The sequence below is a fragment of the Tasmannia lanceolata genome, unplaced genomic scaffold (assembly GCF_043159265.1).
Source record: "Tasmannia lanceolata isolate RefF3 unplaced genomic scaffold, GAP_Taslan_0.1 ptg000005l, whole genome shotgun sequence".
NCBI classification, from domain to species: domain Eukaryota; kingdom Viridiplantae; phylum Streptophyta; class Magnoliopsida; order Canellales; family Winteraceae; genus Tasmannia; species Tasmannia lanceolata.
This window is the reverse complement of record NW_027518682.1, coordinates 10,266,852-10,279,251: the sequence shown is the minus strand read 5'-3', so window position 1 is coordinate 10,279,251 and position 12,400 is coordinate 10,266,852. Positions and strand designations below refer to the sequence as shown.

The 12,400-nt window shown below is 42.7% G+C and overlaps 1 long non-coding RNA gene across 2 annotated transcripts; it reads left to right on the top strand.

Moving 5' to 3' along the window:
- LOC143877448 (uncharacterized) lies at positions 1-3,801 on the top strand. Of its 2 annotated transcripts, none has more exons than XR_013250624.1 (2): positions 1-328; positions 3,362-3,801. It is a non-coding gene; the product is annotated as an uncharacterized LOC143877448 (long non-coding RNA). The 2 variants fall into 2 exon arrangements; XR_013250625.1 differs by having other exon boundaries at positions 3,302-3,801.
- The last annotated feature ends 8,599 nt before the right edge of the window (positions 3,802-12,400 follow it).

The following is a 12,400-nucleotide window of genomic DNA, read 5'->3' as shown; positions in this document are numbered from 1 at the left end:
CAAACCTCACCTAACCTCACCTAACCTCACCTAACCACCTAACCTCACCTAACCTTACCTAACCTCACCTAACCTCACCTAACCTCCTATCCCATTCTCCTATAAATACCCTCTCATCCCACCATCCAACGAAAAGAAGAAAAAGAACCCCTCTCTTAGAAAATTCATCCCTCTCCCTCATCTCTTCAAGGGTTCGGCCATCCTTGCCGGATCGGGTGATTTTATACGTTGGGTGATATATATCAAAAGCAGTCATTATCAAGCAAGGAATCATCTTCAAGGAATTACCATCAAAGAAAAATCAAACACAAAGTGGGTTTCCAAAGAGGTAGGCATTTATTTCAATTCTATGTAGGGTCTGTTTTCATGCATATCTTTTACTTTAAAAGAAAAACCATGTTAGGAAGCATGTAGGGTCTGTTTTCCCCCTGGTTAGCCTCTGGTTAGACCCTGGTTGCACCCAGGTTCGCTGCTGGTTGCACCCAGGTTCGATGCTGGTTGCACCCTGGTTCCCTACTGATTCGCACCCTGGTTCCCTGCTGGTTGCACCCTGGTTCCCTACTGGTTCGCACCCTGGTTCCCTACTGGTTCGCACCCTGCTTCCCTGCTGGTTGCACCCTGGTTCCCTACTGGTTCGCACCCTGGTTCGATATTGGTTCGCACCCTGGTTCCCTGCTGGTTCGCACTCTGGTTAGACCCTGGTTGCACCCAGGTTCGCTGCTGGTTGCACCCAGGTTCCCTGCTGGTTGCACCCTGGTTCCCCTGCTGGTTCGCACCCTGCTTCCCTGCTGGTTGCACCCTGGTTCCCTGCTGGTTCGCACCCTGGTGCACCCTGATCCGCACCCTGGTTTGTACCCTGCTTCCTCCTAGTTAGACCATGGCTAGTCTCGGGTTTGCTCCTAACTTAGACCCGACTCACTTGACCCTAACCATTAACCCAATCCAACCAAGTCATATCCCAACACAATCCGAGTCGCATGTCTGAATCCATTTGGCCGAATCTCATAAGCCCGCCCACTTTGAATTCCGAAAATTCAAACCCTTGATGATTCCAATATGCTCAATTCTTTGATGCAAATTCCCAATTCCAAAATCCCATTGCTATATCAATGTTTTTGAATCTCAAGTCCAATGCTCAAATACAAACCCGATTCCTGATCCAAATACCAAACCTGTTTTCCAAAATCCAAGCAACCTCCCCAGCGGAACTACGTGTGGCTTGATCCCCATCGCGGGGTACGTAGGCAATTTGGCACTCCCAAGTTCAGTCGCACCTTTCTCTATCTTTCTCATTCCCTCACACTATTTCATCATCTCTTCCATCCCTTTTTTCACTAACCTCAAGAACTGAAATCGATTCACCTCGTGTCTCTCGGAACCGTTGGATTACGGTTTCCGTCGTAAGGACCCTTAGAGCCCAATTTAGGAACACCGGTGTCGTGTCGTGTCCTAAGTTTTAGGGAGTCTTAGGTTTTTGGGAGTCCTAGAGTTAGGAGTCCAGCCTCATCACGGACGTTTGCTATGTATAGCAACCGTGCCATAGGTCTAGTTACACTAGTCACCCAATCTTTCCCTAGGACAAGCCTAGTAAACTAGGATGTAGGCAAACCTGCATTAGTCTAAGGGACCATTTGCATTTAGATGAGAATCATATAGCATCTTAGATGAAATCTTAAGATAATAAAATCCTCAACTTGAATTAAATAACTTCTCCTAAAACTGTTGAAACAGTCAATCCCGTCTAGGTCGGTGTCCTAGTTGAGTTAGGCATAAGTAGCTTAGCTTAGGTGCACCGAACTACGTCGACTCTGATCCCAGTAAGGCTTGGGTACGTAGGCAGCTTGGATGTCTGATGGCATACCACCCGCGAGTCGGCACCACAAACAAATTGTGGTGTTTTGTATATTAATTTTCTTGTAAATGCTTAATCAAATCACTTAGGATTTTCCATGAAATTAGAATTCTAGGAGAACTGTCACTTAGATTGAATCCAGACAAATTAATAAATCAAGATACACATCTAGGATTCACATTGAAATTAGATTCTAGGATGCATGTCACTTAGTTCGCACATTAACATAGAGTTGAATGAGCCATTTAAAATAAATTTAAAAGAGTTAGCTTTTGGAATCGAAGACCGATTATCGGGCAGGAATGGTGCATGTGGCGGATAACTCCCCATACCTTCCATTCTCGTAACCAGGTAGCGAGTCTAGATTTCTGGTTAATTACGGGTCCTAGATCCCACATCTAGGTGGCGACTCTGTCAGTCTCTTTCGTGTGGAATTCGGATTGCCTTAGTGATCCCAAGTTCACAGGAAAGATTAATTCAAATCAACATTAAAATGCACACGCCAATCGCGTGGATACGAGAGACCAAAAGAGAAGAGAGCGCGGCGGCTCACGCCACGCCCCTCTCGCGGGATCGGGTACCACAGTTTGGCGACTCTGCTGGGGATCACCTAACTTCATTAAAACTTCAAAAGATAATTCATTTGAATTTAATTTTAAATGGCTCATAAAAACTCTATACTTGTTAGATTAGTTTGTCTTGTTTTATTTTCTCATCACATTTTACTCAAACTTAATTTAACAAAACCTGAAGGCATCATAGATTGCGCAAACATATTGCACACACTTACATCACTTGCATCTAAACCATGCATCTCACGTGCACACACATCCTATTTTAGGAACCCGGAGTGTTATCTAGCATGGTTGACTGGGATTTCATCACCTGGTGCCTCTGTGCTAGAGAAGCATTTCACCCTTAGCCTAGTACCTTTATGGTACGTAAACGGATCCCTTGTTCACGTACTGATACGCCGGACACTGGTACAGTATATCGAACATGGATTCGCGCTAAGGGAACTCTTGGCCTTACCCCTAGATTAACCCACACATGCATGTAGTATACGAACACATGTGCATCACGTGTGTGAGCCTAGTTTAGGATATCCTACCCATTGGTGTCTAGATTAGGCCGTGGTCCATCTTCCAATGGTCACGATCGGTCCTTATATACACGAACAAAGTCATGAGTCGAGATTCTCTCTCCACTCCGATAGATTAGGATTAAGGTTGATGCCTTCAGGTAACACTGATAAAATGTGAAAAAAAAAAATTCCCTTTGAGTTAGGATATAAATCCCATCATTTCCAAAGATCTCATAGGATTAGTCATTCATGATCTATCCGTTGAAAGCAATCTTATGCTATCTCATCTAATCTTTTGATCGTGCGTCTTTCGTTCTTCTGTCATACGATTCGATCGTATCTTCATGTCATCCCCTAACTGGCAGATGCAGAATCTCACAATCTTTCGATTATGCGTTCTCATGATCTGATCATGTCTGGTCCAGATAATCCAATCTTGCTTGTACCCTTGGTCTGTTCCTCCTCTAGGGGCTACCTTTTTCAAGATTATTTTGCTAAGTCCTTCAGAGTTCACTCTCAGAATCCTTGAGCTAGGGGCATTTCCCTATGCGAATCAGTCATCATTGTCCAAAATTGAAAGTATCAGCCATGATGATGTTCAGAACGAACCAGCCTTCGCCGAGCCTTCAACGCCAAACAGTTGCAGCAGTTAAAGTTTTAGTCACTTACTATTTTATGTTGAGTCAGTCATCATGGTCAGTATAATTGTTGAGTCCGGTCTTACAGTTAAAGGTCAATGCCTAGTCCAGGCAAGTTATCTTCTGTTTCCCTTTCTTATTTAGAGTTGTGAATCCTGAGCATGTTCAGGATAGGTCGTCTGATGTAATAGCTTTTGTTTAAATAAAATTTCAGTCAGTTCCAAAAAGTTCACTTGTGTCTGTTCTTAAGTGTGCTTCTGATCTTAAAATAAGACTCCCTCTTCAAATGAGGACAAAATTGACGAAACTCCACTTGAGTCACAGCAATTACTTGAACGAGAGGAGGAGCGCCAATCCCAACCTTTCAAAGATGAAATTGAAATGATAAACACTGGCACTGAAACTTTGATTCAGTGAATGCCGATTGAAAATACATTACCCTCTAAAGAGTGTGAAGAATTGATAAAATTATTTCAAGAATAAGAAGATTGTCTAGAAAAGCTACAACCGATACCAGGGGCAAGACATAGATGGAAAGCTCAAAGAAAAGGAAGAAAGTGAGGAGACATATGCTATACAAGGGGCATAGAGTAGAGACAACTTTCATATTTCCAATCAATGACCTTGGTTCTCAAATTCATAACATGAAGCCAACAAATTCAAGATAAGAAGTTCAAGAGCAAGCATTGAAAAGTGATCATCAGATATCAAGAGTTACAAATCCATAGATGGAGGATGTCAAAGAACAAGTTTCGCTCTATTAAAGTCGAAAGCACATATTAGAATCTTGAAAGAAGAAGATCCTTTATCTCTTACCTGGAAATGCCGTCAAACTCCGTAAAAAAAAAAACAAAAAACAAAAGAGAAAAGAAATAAATAATCAGTACCAGAGGGACCCTAGTAACCTAGATCGATTCCCAATTTGAACATCGGAAGGCCTCCTTTGGCCGAATAAATCCCAAAATCAGAACCCAACGTCAAAAGAATACCGGTTTGCAAACCCTTCGAGCCTGAATCAAATTTTCTTGAAAACCCATCAAACTCGGGGCATTCCCCCGAACTACGCGAGACCTGATCCCTACACTGGGGTACGTAGGTAGCTCGGTTAAACCGAGTTCGGTCGATTCAAAAAAAAAAAAAAAAAAAAAGAAAAAGAAAAAAGAAAAATCAATCGTTCCAGAAAAAAAAAGAGGGACAAGTTCCAAAAGAAGAGAAGTTAATTATTCCAGAAAGAAAAGAAAAAAGAAAAAAAATCAATTAACCTTCAAACAATTGATCTTCAAACTAGGGGCATTCGCCTTGACCTACACACGACCTGATTCCTACCTTGGGATATGTAGGCAACCTGTTCACAGGTTCGGTCGAAATCTTTGTTGAACCTTAAGCCATTCTTTGAAAAGCCCTATCCTACCTATAAAGTCCTTCTGGTGTTCAGAACTAATAAGCTAGGTCCCGAGACACAATAAAAAAAAATGATGAATAAGAAAACGAACGGAGTTTGAAGATCTGCTAGACTGAAAACCTGAAAGGGCGGTCTAGGCAAAATTTAAGATCATTCCCCTGCTAAGTTGAAAACCCGAAAGGGCGGCTTAGGCAAAAGCTAAGGGGATAGCCTGCTGGATCGAAAACCTAGAATGGTGGTTCAGGCAAAAGTTAAGGCTAGCGCGGTCCGCCAAGTTAAAAACCCCGAAGAGGTGACTTGGTCACGGTAAGAGAATCATTATAAGAAGGCTACAGCTGGTATCAAGACTGAAGATCAACTGAAGTTCAAGCAAATTCAAGTGATATCCTCAAAACTGGGGGCATTGAAGCTAAGCAATCTTAGGGGGCGTAATTAAATCCTTGAGGCATTACTGTTTTAAGGAAAAAGTCCAGTGTTTACCAATTGAAAAACTATTCCTCGAAAGGATAGACTTACCAAACAAAATATTAACTAAGTCAGAAGCATCACTGTGTTTGTCAGTATAGTCAGTCAATCTTTGTTATTCTAAGTTCACTCCTTCAGGGCTGCTCAATCCTTTGAGTAGTGCCTTTCATCTAAGTTTTCTCTTTAGAAAGAGTCAATCGTCGTTCCTATGTCCAAATGATGTAACTGTCTTGGTGAAGGAGGCCCGGCCTAGGCAGCTCCCTGCAATTATACCTGAAAGGGTTCGAGAATCTAGTCAAACAGCTACATTTCAAAGAAGATCAACTCAGAAGAGTTCAGAAGTAGAAACATCAGAAAGCCCAGCTTCCGTAAAAAGATCATACCCCAGGAAGGCACCTTAAGCTTGGAAGAGCCCCAGATGCAATGGTGGTTGAGCCAATTTCTCAGAAAGATGAACCATTAAAATTCAGAATTTCCTTCCGGTTAGTTAAATACTATCCTGGTCAAGAAATGTTCATCTAAGCACCTGTCAAAAAACAGATCCCGCTTTTCCATGTTAGAGAGCCGTTGTTCTAAATTACCAATTTCAAGTATCTTGTTCAAGGTTTCAGTTATCAAAATCCCCAGAAGACAAGACCAACAGTCTCATTGAGAAAAATCTTGTTGAAGTTTCATAAAAGTGTTCCTAATCCATTCTTGTTACTAATGGTTCTTCGTTCATAAGGTTGGTCGTCTCATCATTCGTCAAAGTCTTGGTTTCCAATATCTTTACTGGGCACGATCTATAATGTCCCCGATTTCATTGAGTTCAAAAAAAAAAAAAAAAAATCCAAAATTCATCAAATCCAATCCCCGATTCAAACAAATCCAATCTTACGTCAAATTCAAGTTCATGAAAAATCTCATGTCCTCTTTGAGCCCTTTTGTGAAAGGTGCCTCATTTCTCGAGTCCATTTGTGAATGGTCTCGTCTTCTCCCTGAACCCGTTTGTGAACAGGTTTCTCATTCTCTGAGTCCATTTGTGAATGGTCTCATGTCCTCTTTGAGCCCGTTTGTGAACGGTGCCTCTTTTCTCGAGGTCATTTGTGAATGGTCTCGTCTTCTCATTGAGCCTGTTTACGGACGGTACCTCATTTCCCAAAAATAAAAAATTTAGCAAATCCAAATCCTTACTTAAAAAAAAAAAAAATCCAATCCTACGAAAAATCTCATGTCCTCTTTGAGCCCGTTTGTGAACGGTGCCTCTTTTCTCGAGGCCATTTGTGAATGGTCTTGTCTTCTCCTTGAGCCCGTTTGTGAACGGTGCCTCATTTCTCGAATCCATTTGTGAATGGTCTCGTCTTATCCTTGAGCCCATTTGTGAATGGCGCCTCTTTTCTCGAATCCATTTGTGAATGGTATCGTCCTCCTTGAGCCCGTTTGTGAATGGTGCCTCATTTCTCGAGTCCATTTGTGAATGGTCTTGTCTTCTCCTTGAGCCCGTTTGTGAACGGTGCCTCTTTTCTTCGAGTCCATACAACTATGGTCTCTTATCCTCTTTGAACATCATACATCTATGATGTCTCATTTCCTTGGAATCCGTACAAATACGGTATTTCATTCTCTTCGAGTCCATACAACTATGGTCTCTTATCCCCTTTGAACATCATACAACTATGATGTCTCATTTCCTTGGAATCCTTACAAATACGGTATTTCATTCTCTTCGAGTCCATACAACTATGGTCTCTTATACCCTTTGAACATCATACAACTATGATGTCTCATTTCCTTGGAATCCGTACAAATACGGTATTTCATTCTCTTCGAGTCCATACAACTATGGTCTCTTATCCCCTTTGAACATCATACAACTATGATGTCTCATTTCCTTGGAATCCGTACAAATACGGTATTTCATTCTCTTCAAGTCCATACAACTATGGTCTCTTATCCTCTTTGAACATCATACAACTATGATGTCTCATTTCCTTGGAATCCGTACAAATACGGTATTTCATTCTCTTCGAGTCCATACAACTTTGATCTCTTATCCTCTTTGAACATCATACATCTATGATGTCTCATTTCCTTGGAATCCGTACAAATACGGTATTTCATTCTCTTCAAGTCCATACAACTATGGTCTCTTATCCCCTTTGAACATCATACAACTATGATGTCTCATTTCCTTGGAATCCGTACAAATACGGTATTTCATTCTCTTCGAGTCCATACAACTATAGTCTCTTATCCTCTTTGAACATCATACAACTATGATGTCTCATTTCCTTGGAATCCGTACAAATACGGTATTTCATTCTCTTCGAGTCCATACAACTATGGTCTCTTATCCCCTTTGAACATCATACAACTATGATGTCTCATTTTCTTGGAATCCTTACAAATATGGTATTTCATTCTCTTCGAGTCCATACAACTATGGTCTCTTATACCCTTTGAACATCATACAACTATGATGTCTCATTTCCTTGGAATCCGTACAAATACGGTATTTCATTCTCTTCGAGTCCATACAACTATGGTCTCTTTTCCCCTTTGAACATCATACAACTATGATGTCTCATTTCCTTGGAATCCGTACAAATACGGTATTTCATTCTCTTCGAGTTCATACAACTATGGTCTCTTATCCCCTTTGAACATCATACAACTATGATGTCTCATTTCCTTGGAATCCGTACAAATACGGTATTTCATTCTCTTCGAATCCATACAACTATGGTCTCTTATCCCCTTTGAACATCATACAACTATGATGTCTCATTTCCTTGGAATCCGTACAAATACGGTATTTCATTCTCTTCAAGTCCATACAACAATGATCTCTTATACCCTTTGAACATCATACAACTATGATGTCTCATTTCCTTGGAATCCGTATAAATACGGTATTTTATCTTGCCCAAGCCCATTCAAAAATGATGCTGCATTTTCATTAAGAATCTTTCAAAAGTCATCCATTATTCTCTCTGAGACCATTTGAAAATGACGTCTCATTTCCTCTGAAGCTGTTCAAAAGCGATATTCCTTTCCCTCCGAAAATCCATTTGAAAATGGTATCCCATTTCTCTCGTTGCCAGCGGCGCCGCAGCGGGTTTGTTTTATTGCATTCCAATTCTAGGATTTCATCTAAGGTCTTGCATTATATTAGGTTGCATTGTGTTTAGGGGGTTCCTTTGTCGATTAAAGTTACGCAAAATGGTTCTGTCATTTTAACTTTGGTATTCGATGACTACGTCGTCTCTACCAAAGAGGGGCATCTGTAGACACCCACATTTTGCTTTACTTTAACCAACAATAACCTAATATATGTTTTAGGTCATTAATATCTTGATCTGACTTTACGGATCATCAATCGGGACAAAATAAGATAGGGTCACTTCATAGCCCGAACCCTGATTCCATTCCGAGACCCGATTTCCGTAAATCGTTAGATCAATGGCAGATCTTGACCTGGGTCTAACCATCCAAAACCACCTAACCTCTCCTCTCATCCTAACCATACAAACCTCACCTAACCTCACCTAACCTCTCCTCTCATCCTAACCATCCAAACCTCACCTAACCTCACCTAACCTCACCTAACCACCTAACCTCACCTAACCTTACCTAACCTCACCTAACCTCACCTAACCTCCTATCCCATTCTCCTATAAATACCCTCTCATCCCACCATCCAACGAAAAGAAGAAAAAGAACCCCTCTCTTAGAAAATTCATCCCTCTCCCTCATCTCTTCAAGGGTTCGGCCATCCTTGCCGGATCGGGTGATTTTATACGTTGGGTGATATATATCAAAAGCAGTCATTATCAAGCAAGGAATCATCTTCAAGGAATTACCATCAAAGAAAAATCAAACACAAAGTGGGTTTCCAAAGAGGTAGGCATTTATTTCAATTCTATGTAGGGTCTGTTTTCATGCATATCTTTTACTTTAAAAGAAAAACCATGTTAGGAAGCATGTAGGGTCTGTTTTCCCCCTGGTTAGCCTCTGGTTAGACCCTGGTTGCACCCAGGTTCGCTGCTGGTTGCACCCAGGTTCGATGCTGGTTGCACCCTGGTTCCCTACTGATTCGCACCCTGGTTCCCTGCTGGTTGCACCCTGGTTCCCTACTGGTTCGCACCCTGGTTCCCTACTGGTTCGCACCCTGCTTCCCTGCTGGTTGCACCCTGGTTCCCTACTGGTTCGCACCCTGGTTCGATATTGGTTCGCACCCTGGTTCCCTGCTGGTTCGCACTCTGGTTAGACCCTGGTTGCACCCAGGTTCGCTGCTGGTTGCACCCAGGTTCCCTGCTGGTTGCACCCTGGTTCCCCTGCTGGTTCGCACCCTGCTTCCCTGCTGGTTGCACCCTGGTTCCCTGCTGGTTCGCACCCTGGTGCACCCTGATCCGCACCCTGGTTTGTACCCTGCTTCCTCCTAGTTAGACCATGGCTAGTCTCGGGTTTGCTCCTAACTTAGACCCGACTCACTTGACCCTAACCATTAACCCAATCCAACCAAGTCATATCCCAACACAATCCGAGTCGCATGTCTGAATCCATTTGGCCGAATCTCATAAGCCCGCCCACTTTGAATTCCGAAAATTCAAACCCTTGATGATTCCAATATGCTCAATTCTTTGATGCAAATTCCCAATTCCAAAATCCCATTGCTATATCAATGTTTTTGAATCTCAAGTCCAATGCTCAAATACAAACCCGATTCCTGATCCAAATACCAAACCTGTTTTCCAAAATCCAAGCAACCTCCCCAGCGGAACTACGTGTGGCTTGATCCCCATCGCGGGGTACGTAGGCAATTTGGCACTCCCAAGTTCAGTCGCACCTTTCTCTATCTTTCTCATTCCCTCACACTATTTCATCATCTCTTCCATCCCTTTTTTCACTAACCTCAAGAACTGAAATCGATTCACCTCGTGTCTCTCGGAACCGTTGGATTACGGTTTCCGTCGTAAGGACCCTTAGAGCCCAATTTAGGAACACCGGTGTCGTGTCGTGTCCTAAGTTTTAGGGAGTCTTAGGTTTTTGGGAGTCCTAGAGTTAGGAGTCCAGCCTCATCACGGACGTTTGCTATGTATAGCAACCGTGCCATAGGTCTAGTTACACTAGTCACCCAATCTTTCCCTAGGACAAGCCTAGTAAACTAGGATGTAGGCAAACCTGCATTAGTCTAAGGGACCATTTGCATTTAGATGAGAATCATATAGCATCTTAGATGAAATCTTAAGATAATAAAATCCTCAACTTGAATTAAATAACTTCTCCTAAAACTGTTGAAACAGTCAATCCCGTCTAGGTCGGTGTCCTAGTTGAGTTAGGCATAAGTAGCTTAGCTTAGGTGCACCGAACTACGTCGACTCTGATCCCAGTAAGGCTTGGGTACGTAGGCAGCTTGGATGTCTGATGGCATACCACCCGCGAGTCGGCACCACAAACAAATTGTGGTGTTTTGTATATTAATTTTCTTGTAAATGCTTAATCAAATCACTTAGGATTTTCCATGAAATTAGAATTCTAGGAGAACTGTCACTTAGATTGAATCCAGACAAATTAATAAATCAAGATACACATCTAGGATTCACATTGAAATTAGATTCTAGGATGCATGTCACTTAGTTCGCACATTAACATAGAGTTGAATGAGCCATTTAAAATAAATTTAAAAGAGTTAGCTTTTGGAATCGAAGACCGATTATCGGGCAGGAATGGTGCATGTGGCGGATAACTCCCCATACCTTCCATTCTCGTAACCAGGTAGCGAGTCTAGATTTCTGGTTAATTACGGGTCCTAGATCCCACATCTAGGTGGCGACTCTGTCAGTCTCTTTCGTGTGGAATTCGGATTGCCTTAGTGATCCCAAGTTCACAGGAAAGATTAATTCAAATCAACATTAAAATGCACACGCCAATCGCGTGGATACGAGAGACCAAAAGAGAAGAGAGCGCGGCGGCTCACGCCACGCCCCTCTCGCGGGATCGGGTACCACAAAAAATCAGTGCGGCCAAGCCGTCAGTTCGGCCTGAAAAAGCAGTGCGGCCAAGTCGTCAGTTCGGCCAAGCCGTTAGTCCGGCCTGGAAAAGCAGTGCGCCCAAGCCGTCAGTCCGGCCTGGAAAAGCAGTGCGGCCAAGCCGTCAGTTCGGCATGAATTTTGTCCTGTAGCGCTTTGCGCTATATCCAGTTCGGCTTGAGATGAATTGAATTTGGTCATTGAGCGCTTTGCGCTATATCCAGTTCGGCTTGAGATGAACTGAATATAGCGCAATCTGCTAAAAGACGAAATTGAATTTTGTCCTGTAGCGCTTTGCGCTATATTCAGTTCGGCTTGAGATGAACTGAATTTTGTCCATATCCAGTTCGGCTTAAGATGAACTGAAGTTTGTCCTGTAGCGCTTTGCGCTATATCCAGTTCGGCTTGAGATGAACTGAATTTTGTCCTGTAGCGCTTTGCGCTATATCCAGTTCGGCTTGAGATGAACTGAATATAGCGCAATCTGCTAAAAGACGAAATTGAATTTTGTCTTGTAGTGTGAATCACACCGAGTCCTAGTCGGCTTTAGATGACCAGAGTTTTGTTGAACTTGGGTTTTCGCAAGGGTTTGGTTTTCTGCCCGGGCCCGTTCCTGACTAGGAGTGCGCTCCCGGTCTTGGTGGAGACTAGCCGTGGCAAACCAAGCAGCGAGTACCCGAGTTTTAACGAACTGGGTTTCCAAATAATGAGTACCCGACTTTTAGTGAACTGGGTTTCCAGAGTACCCGACTTTTAGTGAACTGGGTTTCCAAATAATGAGTGCCCGAGTTTTAGTGAACTGGGTTTCCAGAGTACCCAAGTTTTAGTGAACTGGGTTTCCAGAGTACCCGAGTTTTAGTGAACTGGGTTTTCAAGCGGCGTTGGTTTTTGCATCCAGGCTGATTCCGGACCAGGAGTGGGCTCCCGATCTTTGCGGAGACGAGCCGT